The sequence below is a fragment of the Bidens hawaiensis genome, unplaced genomic scaffold (assembly GCF_021521415.1).
Source record: "Bidens hawaiensis isolate Kalapana, Puna unplaced genomic scaffold, B.hawaiensis_p1.1 tig00041097_1, whole genome shotgun sequence".
Classification (NCBI taxonomy): domain Eukaryota; kingdom Viridiplantae; phylum Streptophyta; class Magnoliopsida; order Asterales; family Asteraceae; genus Bidens; species Bidens hawaiensis.
Genome location: NW_027505691.1, coordinates 27101 through 41729, shown reverse-complemented (window position 1 = coordinate 41729; position 14629 = coordinate 27101). Strand labels below are relative to the sequence as shown.

The 14629-nt window shown below is 40.3% G+C and overlaps 1 non-coding gene across 1 annotated transcript; it reads left to right on the top strand.

Annotated features, from left to right (window-relative positions):
- The first annotated feature begins 14109 nt into the window (after positions 1-14109).
- LOC143614787 (small nucleolar RNA R71) lies at positions 14110-14217 on the top strand. Its single transcript, XR_013150351.1, has one exon. It is a non-coding gene; the product is annotated as a small nucleolar RNA R71 (small nucleolar RNA).
- Positions 14218-14629: the final 412 nt, after the last annotated feature.

The following is a 14629-nucleotide window of genomic DNA, read 5'->3' as shown; positions in this document are numbered from 1 at the left end:
CAATACTCTCCTCTTACAATTGGTCGAGAAGAAACCAATTGCACAACTCTCATGGGCACGACCATACGAATTAAACTTGGCCTACCAACTCTTAGGCTCCCCAAAAAATGATCCCCTAAAGTGAAACGGGAGTGACGAACTCTTCTACACACCATGATCTCTGAGCCTAGATATCCTCCTTATTCTTTTAGCCAACTTTTTAAACCTCACCACGTCCCGAATGGAGATTGAGTACGGTTCATGTTTTGGTTTTTCACATTCAAAGTGCAATGGTGGAAAGACTGATTCACCAACCACCTCATGGCTCTCCTTACAAGGCTCATTCTTGATCCCCGCACCAGGCTCGTTATACAATAGATCCTCAAACAACTTTAAATCGCCAAGTGGGTCAACTCTCCTTCATCTGTCATGGTAAAATCCATCAACTCTTCACCAAACTCATCCTTAAATTCTTCCTCCCAAGAGGGAACATACTCCTCTACTCTCTGTTCCTCCATTCCAGTATCTTCAATCTCACTCAGGGTTTCAAAGAAAGGTGGATTCAAAGGTGGAATATATTCCAAATCCTTTCTAATGGCAAACAATACATCATCCATTATTGCCTCCAATTCTGGGGTTGGCTCTAATATATTCCCTGACAAATCTTTATACCCTAAGAAGTTCCCCATTTGATCATATGAAAATTGGTATGGAGGAGGATTTGCCACAAGTGATTCCCATGGAGCTTTCCGTGCCTCGATTTCTATATTTCTCCTCTCATAAGCATCATGCACCGAGTGATTTCCGCCACAAACTTTACACCATGGTTCCCCAACTTATAATCTAACCATTTTTTATGTAAAACACACTCAAAAGAAACGGATCACGGGCACCAGATAAAAATAGATAAAATAGTTAAGAATAAAAATAATAATAAAAAAATAAAAGTAAACTTAAACTACACTAAACTAAAATAAACTAAACTAATTAAAATAACTAATATAACAAGGTAGGTCCTAACTCGAGTCGTTCTCAATACGCCTCAAACCGTGTCCTCGACAACGGCGCCAAAAACATGATGTGTGTAAAATGATGCTCTCACAACTAAGCTTTAAATTTATTAAACGAAAATCCTAAAGAAGCCACACAAAACCGGCAAGTGTACAGATCACTAATAGTATAGCACTAAGGAAGTCCGAGTGTCGAACACAAGCACAAGAGAAAACGTACTTAATACTTAACCCTAGATAAGACTCACCTAAGAATAATATTTTTTAATTGATTTTTAATTATTAACTACTTAACCTAACTTAAATTAACTTAAAAGACTTAAATTAAGAAAACTAGACGAAATTGTGAAAATAAGTTTTATCAATGGGAAAAACGTCTACCTAGGTAAGAATCCTATTGAAGGTATAATAAGCTATTGGATTGTAGAATATCACGACATCGGTTCCTAAGGATGATACAACTAAGGTTCACTAAGGAAGCTAAAGTACCTCTCAGTCTCACTAACAAACCCTAACCTACACTTAGTTGATTTTAAGAACTAACCGGTTAACGAATTGTTAAAGTGCTCTAATGCCGACTCTCTTCTCGGTCTCACCGACACACTACCCAAATGGAGACGAATACTACGCAACCAAGGATAGAGGAACAATTTTTTTTAACATAAACTAGGTCAACTAGTCGCTCACAAACCCAAACCCGACAAGAACCGAACCCGCTCTCGCGCGATCCTAATCTTAACAAGTAAAAGCTATGAGACGACCCTACTTCCTATCACCTCTCGGTCTTCTAAGAAGGTGTCTACCCGTTGATTTTAACTAATTAATATACCCAACTAAACCCTACGGTTGTACATCCCGCAAACAATCTATAAACACAGAGTAAAGAGTTCAAACAAGCTAAAATTAACCAAAACCGATTCAATCAATCAAAGCAAGAGGTAATTGAGTATTATTAATCAAAACACAGCCACTAAACACAACCTAATTCAATGTTAAACCAAACTTTATAATAAAAATTTAAGTTATGATCATCTAACCTAGGTAAAACTAACTACTTTAGCCTATCATTGATTTTGGACAGCAGCATATAGCTAAGATAAACATCATAAACATCAACATAAACATAAGTAAACTCATTCAATGATCAAACATAAGTAAACTCATTCAATGATCAAGAACAATCAAACTCAAGTCAAACTTCAAATTACTTGCAAAACAATCCAACAAAAAACTTAAACTTAACAAGTTAAGGTTCTTGAACAAAAGACAAAGTTTATGAATGAATTACTTAGGGTTGTAGGCTGAGTTTATGAGTGTAGATGATGCATAGCTGCTGTGTATAAACCTCCTTGATGTTCTTTTTTCTTCCAGCCGCCAAAACAACCTAAACTCAGCCGCCACCTCTTTTCTTCTTCTTCCTTGCTGCTGCCGATCGCAATCTACCTAGAAGTGTTAGGGTTTTTATTTTCTTCAATTAACTTAATATATTATGCATAAAAGGCTTGTATCTTGTGGGCTTGGGTCGGGCCTTGAGTTGTAGTCTTCAAAATTGATCAAAAAGGCCCCTAGAGTCTTCAAACTTTACTCTTTTCTCTATCAAAACAAATAACCTACAATTAAAATTCAATCTTTGTAAAATCAAGCAAAAACCATCCATAACTCTTATTAATTGAACAATTAAGTACTTAAAACATGATAAAATGATACGGAAAGTAAATTTGATTTACAACACATCAGTGGCAGACGATGTGCCACTTGTGGACACGTGGCAGACTTGTGCCAGAGGTGTCAGGCCACGTCATCACGATACGCGATGACTTAGCTTCATCGATGATTACATATCGCCGTTGACCAACTTCTAGATGGTTTGACCAAGCTCTTCGCGATACGCGATGAGCTTGTCCTTTGTCCCGTCGCATATCGCGATAGGATAAAAGAATCAGAATTTTCGATTTAAACCCTTAGGTTTGGAATTTTGACATTTTGGTCCTTAGACTTTGGAAAGTTGTTATTTTCAACTCGAAATTTTCACGATGTTACATCCTCCCCACCTTGAAATAAATCTCTTCCTCGAGATTGCTTTACAAAAACAAGTGGGGGTATATCTTTCTCATTTTTGATTCGAGTTCCCATGTATACTCGTGTCCTCTTCTTGAGTCCCATTTAACTTTCACAATTTTTAATGTTCTTCTTTTTAGTTTGTTTTCGAATCTTCTATTTGAATTGGTTTTTCAACAAATTTTAAATTTTTGTTTATTTCGACATCTTTTAGAGGCATGGATAGAGATTCGTCGGCCAAACATTTTCGCAGATTTGAAACATGGAATACGTCGTGTATCCCTTGCATTTCCTCAGGAAGTCGCAAACGATATGCGACGGTACCAATTCGTTCGAGTACCTCGAAGGGTCCAACGAATCGAGGACTTAGCTTTCCTTTCTTACCAAAGCGAACGACGCCTCTCCAAGGCGAGATTTTTAAAAGAACCTTGTCACCAACATTAAATTCCAACGGCTTACGACGGACATCGGCGTAACTCTTTTGGCGATCACGTGTCGTCTTAAGTCGTTCTCGGATTTGAAGAATCTTGTCGGTGGTTTCTTGGACTATTTCGGGTCCAGATAATTGTTTGTCTCCAGTGTCAGACCAACACACGGGCGTTCTACACTTACGACCATATAACGCCTTGATTGGTGCGGTTTGAATACTTGTGTGATAGCTATTATTATACGAGAATTCCATTAGGGGTAAGTGGTCATCCCAACTTCCACCTAAATCAATCACACAAGCGCAAAGAATGTCTTCCAACGTTTGAATTGTCTTTTCGCTTTGCCCATCAGTTTGTGGATGATAGGCGGTGCTAAGGTTTAGCTTTGTGCCTAAGGCTTGTTGGAAGCTTTTCCAGAAGTGAGACGTAAAACGACTGTCTCGATCAGAGATTATAGATAGCGGTACTCCATGTAGAGCAACAATGGTGTTTACATAGATACGCGCTAATCTATCCATTGAGTATGATTCATTGATGGGTATGAAATGCGCAGATTTTGTCAATCGATCCACGATAAACCAAATTGCATTGTGTTGTTGAGTCGTTTTAGGGAGTTTAGTGATGAAATACATGGTGATTAACTCCCACTTACATACAAGAAGTTCGGGTTGCTGAAGCAATCCCAAAGACTTTTGGTGTTCAACCTTGACCTTCAAACATGTTAAACATTTCGCAACGTGCGAAGCGATATCCTTTTTCATCCCGTTCCACCAGTAGTTCGGTTTGAGATTTTGATACATTTTGTCACTACCGGGGTGCATCATGTATTTGGACTTATGGGCTTCGTTCAAAATTTTCTCACGCAAATCCCCAACGATTGGTACCCAAATCCTATTACCGAATCTAAGGATACCATCGTCACCCATGACTAGCGAGTCAATGGTGCCGTTACGTTTTTCATCGGAGATTTGGTTTTCATTGATCGCTTGAGTTTGGGCAGATTTGATTTGTTTGAGAAGATCGACTTGAAGTTCTAGACGCAACGCTCAAACTCTTTTTGGCTTCTCATGTTCCTTGTGACTTAAGGCATCAGCCACATCATTGGCTTTGCCTTCATGGTAAACGATCTTGCAGTCGTAGTAGTTGAGAGTTTCCATCCATCGTCGTTGGCGCATGTTAAGCTCTTTTTGATCGAAGATATGCTTTAAGCTTTTTTGATTGGTGTACACGGTTAATCGTACTCCATAAAGATAGTGCCTCCATATCTTAAGTGCAAAGATAATGGCGCCTAACTCTAGATCGTGAGTTGTATAATTATTTTCGTGTACCTTGAGTTGACGAGAGTCGTAAGCGATTGCTTTCTTTCATTGCATTAGTACACATCCCAAACCGGAATGAGATACGTCACTAAAGACAACAAAATCCTCGGTACCTTCTGGCAAGGCCAGTATAGGTGCTTGGGTAAGCTTTTGTTTGACTATATCGAACGCCTCTTGTTGTTTTGTTCCCCATTCATACTTGAAGTTTTTACGAGTTAGAGAAGTTAGAGGAACGGCTATACGAGAGAAATTTTCAATGAACCTTTGATAATAGCCGGCCAAACCTAAGAAACTTCGGATTTCGGTTGGCGACTTTGGAATCTCCCACTTCGAGATGGCTTTGATTTTTGCGGGGTCGACTTGAATACCATTCACATTTATGACATGCCCAAGGAATTGCACTTCGTGCAACCAGAACTCGCATTTTGAGAACTTGGCTACACTTTCTCGGTTCTAAGTAATTCAAGTAAGGTTCGAAGATGGATTTCATGATCAGCCTTTGACTTAGAATAAATAAGTATGTCGTCGATGAATACGATAACAAATTTATCCAATTATGGCTTGCAGATTCGATTCATCATATCCATGAACGCGGCTGGCGCATTAGTAAGTCCGAATGGCATAACAGTAAACTCATAATGGCCATACCTTGTTCGGAAAGCGGTTTTCGGAATATCTTCGGATTGAACTTTGAGTTGGTGATAGCCAGAGCGAAGGTCGATTTTGGAAAAAAAGCTAGCACCTTGAAGTTGGTCAAAAAGATCATCGATTCGAGGGAGTGGATAACGATTCTTGATTGTGACTTTGTTTAACGCCCGATAGACGATACATATTGATGTGCGAAAATATATATATAAATAAAATACGAATCGCAACTAAGCTTTAAAAACCAAACAATCTATCCTAGTTCACACAAACGGCAAGTGTACCGGTCGCGTATAGCAAAGATCAGGAAAGTCCGGATATCGAACTCAATGACACGTGAGAACGGCTCAGATTATAAACCCTAATTCAAGTCCTACCTTAAATTATTAAAATGATGTTATTATTATTTTTATATTTTATTTTAATTAGTTTAAACTAACTTAACTTAACGAAACTAACTGAAAAACTTAACAAGACTTAACGGCACTAACGGAGCTCTCAAATATGATGAAGGTGAACCACCCAGGTAAGGTATCTTGACGACTATCAACGACGCTCGGGTGACAACGAACACATAAAGCCGGGTTCTAAAGGTTATCTAACTAGACAATTATAAGGGAAAATGGGTCCCCACGGTCAGTTTTACTAAAGACCCTTAAAAACGTATAGAAAAAAATAATAAAGCACGTTGATTTTCTAAGTACCCAATTGATTTATTACTTGGTCCGTATCAAAATCACAAATTCCTCTAAGACCCGTAATCCTAACAAACCTAGGGAATAAGGGGTAATTCAATATTAAAGATTAAATAACTCGGCTTACAAATTAACCTAATCAACGGCTAGAAAACCGCACGTGGTCTCGCAACGGCAAACTAAATCGAATAGACCAAAGAGATAAACCAACTCCTAATGTCTTGTTCCAACTAAAAGGAGATGAACCATTGAGATGAATAACTTTAACCAAACAAACTCTATGGTGACGTCTACCACAAACAACCAAAAACACCAAGTAATTAGTCTAACATGCAATCCTAAACCAAACACGAAACTAATTCATGTAAAGATAAAATCACACGTGGTTTAATTAATATAATAATGAACAACTCAATAGCAATCATAGAATAAAATCATAATAATATGAACTTGACACTAGAAAATCAATTATATGTTCGTTACTCAACCCAAAACAATCGTCAAAACATCATCAATTAACCGAACCTAGGTAGTTCTAATGGATTTAGCCAATAACCATATCTAAAATAGTAATAAAAACATCGGCTGTCATATTCATAATTAAAAACAAAAACACAATATAAGATTGTATGGTGAAAGAACCAGAGATTCGAACCACAAAAATACCACTAGTCAAAATTATCTTTAAAGAACTTTTATTTAATCACTTGCCTTACTTCTCTTCTGGCTTCAACCTTTCGTGGCCTCTCAAACTTTGTTTATTTTATTCCAAAAGATGTTGCCAACTTCAATGATGAAAAGATCATATTAATTTTGTTTCATTTGCTTCCTCCCTGCTGCGATGCTGCTCCACACAATTCTCTCACCAAAAAAATATATTATATATCTATATTGTGAGAACTCCCCTCGATGTGGCTGCTGTCCACTTTTAATAATAAAACCCTTTGTTTATATTCACTTTTGTTTCTTGCCTCCAAAGACTCCACCACCGACCTTCAATTCAAACCCTCGTACTTATTTTTGTTTCATGGGCTTCCAAGCTTTAATTTGATGTCCAGCCCATCATTATTCTCTCAAACTAGTTCTGCACATGACTTGAACTAATCAAATAACTCACGTACACACATAATTAAATATAAACACTAAATAAATTATAAACTAATTTGACTTCATATCAATGTAAAATATATTTAAACTCATTCACTTTTTTTCTTTTATAATTCATTTATTATATTCGTATTAGCACTTCTTTATCTAGTGTTCGACATAACCACTCAACTTAACTTCTTGTCTTTTAAGACTTTTAAACTTTCACATATGAACCAATTAATAATAATATTTAATAAAAAAATATGGCTCAAAAGCACTTAAAAGTGTAGGAAATATTATTGAATTCATATATAATTTAAACCATATCAAATATTCCAACACTTAAAACTTTTTCGTCACTGAAATAGAAATCTACACAGGATCATAACCAAGTGAAAACAACAAACTCCCAGATTATTTAATACTATTAAAACAATAGAAACAGCTCAACATATTGACCGCGATTGCCGATATTGTTGTCCACTTAAACCCAACCACCAGCCAATCAAGTCCCCCTTTTGCATTAAACGTTTTAAGTCCAAAAATTAAGGCTACACCTACCCCATCTCAGACAAAGAGAGCTAGAAAATCTAGAGTCGAAGCAAACTGGTTCGACAAATCACCATAAGCCAAGGACTCGTTGATAGTACTAATTAGATGCACTCGGTGAAATTTTGATGGATGAATGGTCATGTGGAGGTCGTACGAGCTATTCCTAAATATTATTGGACTTTGTCCTATAAATTCCTAATTTGATATTTATTGACTAAGAACCTTCGAGCCCCAATAGTGTATCCTCAGAGTCACTATCCCCAAGGTAACACGTAAACTCTAAGTCCCGTCTAGTATGTGCATCTTTGGCCTCGTTTACTAACTTTAAAGAATGCTTCTTTGGCATTTTCTAATACATAACTTTCTTCACAAGCATTTGCTTTTCTTGAACAACTTTGGATAATACAATACATAAGAAACTTTCAAAACATACTTTTTTTTCTTCTTTTTTTTTCATTTTTTTCTTTTTTCAATCTTTTATATCACCCTAAAATACATAACTATTTCTAAGCTCGTAAAAAGATGGACATGTGGTGTGTGCTGGTTTGAGTGCATTTAATTCTTACCATCTCAAAGTTTTCAGATTATGGTAATCCTCCCTAAGCATCGAAATTCGGTTTCACCGTTTTTAAATTATTATATATATAAAAACATGCTAAAGAGGAATATCAAAGCTAGTTGGGCCTACCGACACATCCCAAATCAGATATGCAAACCATCCCCTTTTTTTATTATTATATTATATTTTTCAAAAGTTCCGAGAGTTCGTTAGCACATTGGTAATAATATCATTTCCTGTTTAACATAGAAGAAAAACCATTTTCAAGGGACATTTTTCTTTAAAACTTTTGTTTTATTATTATTTATTTTTTTTTAACATTTTTTTTTATTTTTTCATAAATTGTTTTTCTACAACTAAGTAAAATAAATTCTCATCCCCACACTTTGAACGAAATCGTCCTCGATGAGAACAAGGAAAAGAAATAAAATAAAATAAAAAAAAATAAAAACTTAAAAAGTAATCAAAATTAAAACAGAGAACGGGTTACTCCCCTGGTTTATATGCAGAATCTTCATCAGCTGTGTATCAATCGAGTGACCGTATAGCTTTTCATTCGCGGCCGCAACCCCGGGAGAACCAGTTCTAAAATTCCATCAGAGATACCATGCGCATAATAATACCTGCAATAACTCAAACTCGCTCGCATGTAGCGGCGTACAACACAGAAAAACAAAAACGTAAGAAATAAACATATTTTTGTATTTTTATGATTTTATTTTTTTTTTTTTTTTTTTTTTGCTTTTGTTGGTTTTATATATATATTTTTTATTTTTTTATTTTTATTTTTTATTATAACTGAAAAGACAAACAGAATACCCTCAAAATCAGCTACTCGAATGGAGATTGAGTACGAGCGGCTTCAATTGGGAGGATCCTTAGTAACGAAAATAAAAACAGATAAATCAAAAAAAAAAACTCAGGCTGCCTCCCTAAAGCGCTTGGTTTAAAGGGTCCTTCAGCCTGTCCCCTCTCTCACTTCTAACCCAAAGATGCTGTTAGGCGCAAAACCTCGCCTTCCTCCATGCTCGCTTTCTCACCAATGTAGCGCTTTAGACGGTGACCATTAACTTTGAAGCTCCCATTCTTGTCTTCAATTTCTATTGTTCCATACGGGAAAACTTCCTTGACTGTGTATGGTCCATACCATCGGGACTTAAGCTTTCCCGGAAATAATTTGAGTCGGGAATTAAACAGGAGTTCGACATCCCCACACTTGAACTGTTTATCACCTCTCAACTTCCTATCATGCAGCTCTTTGGTCCTCAACTTATAATTATATGAGTGTGCATAAGCATGATCGTGGAGCTCCTCTAACTCATGTATCTGATGGAAACGGTTATCTCCAGCAGCCGAAATATCAAGGTTAACTGTTTGAAGCGCCCAAGAAGCACGATGCTCCAACTCAACAGGCAGATGATAGGCTTTCCCATAAATCATCCGAAACGGTGTGGAATCGGTTGGAGTTTTGTAAGCTGTACGAAAAGCCCACAAAGCATCATCTAATTTGTCGAACCAATCCTTTCGGTTTAGCCCAACCGTCTTCTCATGAATGCGTTTAATGCCCCGATTACTCACTTCCACCTGCCCACTGGTCTGTGGGTGGTAGGCAGTCGCAAGCCGATGGGTGACCCATAGCGTTGCAACGCCTTCTGCATCTGCGCGTTGCAGAAGTGAGTACCTCGATCGCTGATCAAGGCTTTCGGTACATCAAAATGAGAGAAGAGATTTTTAAGAAATCTCACTACAACTCAGGCATCGTTAGTGGGCAAGGCTCTGGCCTCGACCCACTTGGAGACGTAATCAACTGCCACGAGTATGTACTTGTTCCCTCTAGATGACGGGAACGGGCCCATCAAATCAATACCCCAAATGTCAAAAATCTCGCAAACCTGAATTGCATTGTGGGGCGTCTCATTTCGAGATGAGATGTTACCAACACGTTGACATCGGTCACAGCTTTTTACGAACGCTTGAGCATCTTTGAAAATAGAAGGCCAATAGAATCCTGAATCGAAGACCTTTTTAGCAGTAAGAACAGCACCATGGTGACCTCCTGTCGGTCCCTCATGACAGTGGCTCAAAATCCGCCACCCCTCTTCGACATCCACACATCTCCTTACAAGCTGATCGGCACCTATACGAAAAAGAAATGGGTCGTCCCAGATGTAGAACTTTACGTCGGCAAAGAATTTCTTCTTTTGCTGGTGAGACATTCTCTTAGGGAGGGAACCATCGACGAGGAAATTCGCGATATCGGCAAACCATGGGTAGCCATCATCCTGGGCTCTAACAAACATGAGATTCTCTATCCGGAAATGTTCATTGATGATGACCCCAGCATCTCCAATCTCGGCTCTCTCAAGACGTGACAAGTGATCAGCCGCTAGGTTCTCGGTCCCCATTTTATCACGGATTTCAATATCAAACTCCTGAAGTAGCAGGATCCATCGGATGAGATGAGGCTTAGCGTCCTGCTTGTTGAAAAGATAACGAATGGCAGCATGATCCGTGTAGACGACTGTTTTGGAAAGAACAAGATATGACCTAAATTTATCGAATGCAAACACTCCAGCTAACAACTCTTTCTCGGTGGTAGTGTAATTCTCCTAAGAATTGCTTAGGGTCCGGCTCGCATAGTAGATCGGGTGGAAGTGCTTCTCCTTCTGCTGTCCAAGCACTACTCCTACGGCATAGTCGCTCGCATCGCATATCAATTCGAATGGCAAAGTCCAGTCGGGAGAAATCATGATCGGGGCGTTAACAAGTTTGTCTTTTAGAAGATCAAATGCCTCGATACACTGTTCAGAGAAGACGAATGGAGTTTCTTTTTCTAGTAGCTTGGTCATCGGTCTCGCAATTTTCGAGAAATATTTAATGAAACGGCGATAGAAACCTGCATGACCTAAGAAGCTACGGATGGATCTCACAGACGTGGGCGGGGGAAGATTAGAAATGGTTTCAATTTTAGCTCAATCGACCTCGATCCCCGCACTCGAGATCCTATGTCCTAGAAAAATGCCCTCGCGTACCATGAAGTGACACTTCTCCCAGTTGAGGACTAGGTTGGTTTCGACGCAACGAGCCATCATCTTATCAAGGTTGGAGAAACAATGATCGAAAGAATTCGGGAAGACAGAAAAGTCGTCCATGAAGACCTCCATGGAATCCTCGATCATGTCGTGAAAGATCGCCACCATACATCGCTGGAAAGTAGCTGGAGCGTTACAGAGTCCAAAAGGCATACGTTTATAGGCAAACGTACTGTAGGGGCAGGTGAATGTGGTTTTTTCCTGATCATCGGGCGAGATCGGGATTTGGAAATACCCGGAGAAACCATCCAGAAAACAGTAGTACTGCTGACCTGCCAAACACTCTAGCATCTGATCAATGAAAGGCAGAGGAAAATGATCTTTCCTAGTGGCATCGTTCAGTCTGCGGTAGTCGATGCAGACTCTCCAACCGGTCACGGTCCTAGTGGGAATAAGCTCGTTCCTTTCATTGGTGACGACAGTCATGCCACCCTTCTTGGGAACTACTTGGACCGGACTCACCCAGGCGCTATCAGAGAAGGGAAAAATGATTCCCGCATCAAGGAGTTTAATGATTTTTTTCTTAACGACCTCTAGCATTTTCGGATTAAGCCTCCGTTGAGGCTAAACGACGGATTTGAAATTATCCTCCATGAGGATTTTATGAGTGCAGAATGAGGGATTAATCCCTTTTATGTCGATAATCTTCCATGCTATCGCCTCCTTATGCGCTTTCAGCACCTTCAACAACTTCAATTTCTCGACCTCCGTCAAGGCAGACGCGATGATGACGGGTAACTTCCTCTCCTCGTCCAGGTATGCATACTCCAAATGATTGGGTAGATCCTTAAGTTCTAAGGAAGGAGGAGGGCTCTCAACAGAGGGTCGGTCCCTCGGATCGTCTCGCACGATCTCAACAGCAGACTCAGAATCTAGGGGCGATGACACGGTGTCATCCATCAATGGTTGAGTGGTCATGGCAACCATCTCGACTTCTGAAATCTCCCTATCGAGAATCTGTGGGTCCAAGGTAGGTCATCCACAGATGTCAGTGAAAAACTCCCGCACTTGAGATACGATGGTGTCAACAAAATACAGGGAGTCGTCCGCCTACTTGGGGTGCTTAAGTGACTGTCTTACGTCAAAGGTGACGTTATCATCCCCAACTTTCAGAATCAATTTTCCCTCACGGACGTCGATCAACGCCTGTGCGGTGGCAAGGAATGGTCGGCCTAAAATGAGTGGGACACTATCATCCTCATTCATATCTAGAATGACAAAGTCCACCGGGAAGATGAACTTGTAGATACGAACAAGCATGTTCCCGACCACCCCTCGCGGGTATTTCACAGAACGATCAGCAAGTTGGATACTAATTCGGGTTGGCCTCGATTCACCAAGACCCAACTTACTGAAAACAGAATACGGCATAAGATTGATGCTGGCCCCAAGGTCGGCCAAAGCATGTCGAACCGTATCGTCGCCTAAGATGCATGGAATTATGAAACTTCCAGGATCGGCCATCTTTTCAGGCAACTTGCTCTGCAAAACTGTAGAGCACCCGGCACTCAATGGAATAGAAGAGACCTCAGCTAGCTTCTCCTTATTAGAAAGAATGTCCTTGAGGAATTTGGCATATTTGGGCATCTGAGTGAGTGCCTCAAGGAAAGGAATGTTCAGGTGAAGCTGTTTGAGAAGTTTAAGGAACTTGAAGTTTTGCTCCTCGTCTCTGTCCGATCGGAATCTCCCAGGATAAGGCAGTTTGGGTTTGTAGACTCTCAGAGGTGGGTTTGATGATGAAGGTTTATCGGCTGGCTACGTACTCGCTGGAATAGTCTGCTGGTGTGCCTCGGCCGGAGGAGGCTCCATCTGGATCTCCTCGTCCACCTGCTCTTCTTCATCAACCGCGGGTGTGACAACTCTCGAAGGTCCAGCCTCTTTTTCTCTTCTAGCACCGCTTCTAGTAGTCACCGCTTTGGCGAACCCTCTCGGATTTTTCTCAGTATTACTTGGTAGTGAACCTGGTGCTCTCTCGGATAACTGGCTGGCAATCTCTCCGACGTGACGCTCAAGATTAGCTAGATACGTGGCTTGGTTCTTCAACATAGCATCGTGTTCCGCAAATTTCGCCTCATTTGTCACTCGGTTCCTCTCATCTCGCTTTAGCAGCTCAGCCATCATCTCCTCCAGTGAGGCTTTCTTCTCCTCTCTCCCCACTTGTTCCGAACTCTCCTAACTCGAATTCCCCTGCCCGAATAGATTCTCTCGACACTGGTTTTGGTATTGGGCTTGGTAGCTAATGGCTTGTCCCCCTCGATAGTTATTCTGATTTCTCCAGCCAGTGTTCCCGCTGAAGGCGGGGTTTAGATATCTCAAGGGGTTGTTGATGAAGTCAGCCTCCTCCTGATTGCTACCCGGCTTAACAGGACAGTCAATGGTGTCGTGACCCCCTCGACAAACCTCACACTTCGCGACGCTCTTAACAGTAAGATCTCTAACGAGTTTGTTTAAAACATCAATCTGCGCCTACATGCTAGTGTTCGAATCGACCTGTAGTACTCCTCTTGATGACGTGGAAGAATTTCTGCCCCCGTGCCCCTCGTAGCTCGCTGCTAGATCATCAAAAAGGACGACGCACTCATCGGGATCTTTATTCTTAAGGAGGTTCCCGTTAGCAGTTTGGTTCAACATCATCAAAAAGGACGACGCACTCATCGGGATCTCTTTGAGCATCCACTTATCTAAACCGTGATAAGGACAACTAAGAAGAAGGTCTTTGAATCTTTCCCAAACTTCCCCGAAAGACTCGTCGGACCTCATGCGAAAAGAAAAAAATCTCCTCACGGAGTCGAGCGGATTTAGATGGCGGAAAGAATTTGGTCATGAATTTCTCTTGAAGGCCCGCCCAAGTGGTGATGGATCCAGCAGGTAAAGACTTCAGCCATTTATAGGCTTTTCCGGTGAGTGAGAAGGGGAAAAGACGGAGATAGATGGTTTCATTGTTCATGTTGCCGATATTGAAAGTTTCGCATATTTGAACAAACATGTCGATGTGGTTTGAAGGGTCTTCACTCTCTAGCCCTTCGAATTGTAGTGCGGTCTTGATGAGTTGCATGACGTGGGCAGGAATGGACCAGTTGCCAGCGGCGGCACCGTTCGGTAAGGTAATGCTTGAATGAGGATTTGTTGTCGGCCTACCATAGTCAGCTACTACTCTCCCAGGCGGTTGGTCACTCATGTTCCTATCCCTAGAAGATGCGGAA